Below are 1476 nucleotides of genomic sequence, written 5' to 3'. Positions count from 1 at the left end.
CTCCCACCCATCCTGCAGCTCATCACAATGGATCAGTTCCCTGTTTTTCCCTGTCTGAAAGACAAGCACCACAAATATTCCCAATGCTTTAATTCTGGTGTGAAAATAYCCTGCTTTGGGCAATCAATCCTGCTTGGGGCAATAAATCCTGGTTCCCTCCTCTGGTGTCCGGCAGTTCCTCTCTGGGAGCCAGGAATGGGAATGGGGACTTGGGAGACTGTGATGGGGACACTGGGAGCAGCTTGGAGACATCAGGAATTGGGAATGGGGACACCGGGAGCAGAGATGACTGTGAGATGATCACAGCATGACCATGGCCATGTGGTGACCAAGACCATGAGATGACCATGACCATGACCATTACAATGGAATGATGATGAGCATGAGATGATGGTGATGAGGAAATGACCCTGACCATGCAATGGCTGTGAGAGGACATTGACCATGAGATGACCATGACCCTGAAATGACCATTACAATGAGATGACCATGACTGTGCTTATGACCATGAGAACTCCCCAGCATCTCCCGAACACTCTGACGCTGCCCATGCAGAATGAGGTTTATACTTGGCACAGGATCCCCATCTCTGTCATCAGCATTGCTCAGGTAACCCGAAAACCCCTCAATTCCCTCCAGAAACCCCAAAATCCCCATGGAACCCCCAAAATCCCCACAGAAGCCCCCAAATCCCCCTCCCAATACTCTGTGAACCCCCCAAACCCCACTGTGACCCCTCTGAACATCCCCCGGGGTTCCCAAAAACCCCACTGGGAGCCCCTAAAATCCACTCAAGACCGCCAAAATCTATTTGGAAACCTTAAGTCCCCTCCCTGGGGCCCCCAAAACACCCCAGGCACCCCCACGTATAAAACAACATGGGTACCCCCAAAATCGCACTGGGACCCCMAAAACCACATTCAGGATGCCAAAAATCTATTGGGAACCTCCCAGAAATACTCGGGGATGCCCAAATCTCCTCTGGGACCTGCAAAACTTCTTCAGGAAGCCCCCAAATCCCCCGGGGCTCCCGTGCCAGAACCAGTGGAGGTGGTGTTGCCCTTTTAAGGGGGGTCAAGGTGGAAACTCTAAGGGGAGTTCTTAAAGCAGCGATGGTAGAGGGACCACCACCAAAATAAAGTGGATGGGAGAGAAGGAGCTCTTTAAAGGGGCTTAGGAGTGGTGGGGCTCCACCAAAAATCTTTAAAAGGGTGGGAAAAACTCTTAAAAAGGACTTTTGGGGTTGGGGAGTGCATTAAAAGGGGTTTGAAGTGTTGGGGAGCCCCAAACCCCTGTAATGGGAGGGCAAACCCCCCCTTAAAAGGGACTTGGAGTGGGGTGGGACCCCAAAAAATCCTTAAGGGGGGTAAAACTCATATTACAAAGGGTTTGTGGAGTGGTGGTCTCCCTAAAAACCTTCTCCAGGGGGTCAAGATCCAGCCCTTAAAGGAGCTTGTAGTGCTGGGTGTGGTGGGG

Source organism: Malurus melanocephalus, unplaced genomic scaffold, assembly GCF_030028575.1.
Source record: "Malurus melanocephalus ecotype Western Australia unplaced genomic scaffold, MMel_1.1 scaffold_2456, whole genome shotgun sequence".
NCBI classification, from domain to species: domain Eukaryota; kingdom Metazoa; phylum Chordata; class Aves; order Passeriformes; family Maluridae; genus Malurus; species Malurus melanocephalus.
The sequence above is the reverse complement of the archived record's forward strand: the minus strand, read 5'-3'. Positions refer to the sequence as shown.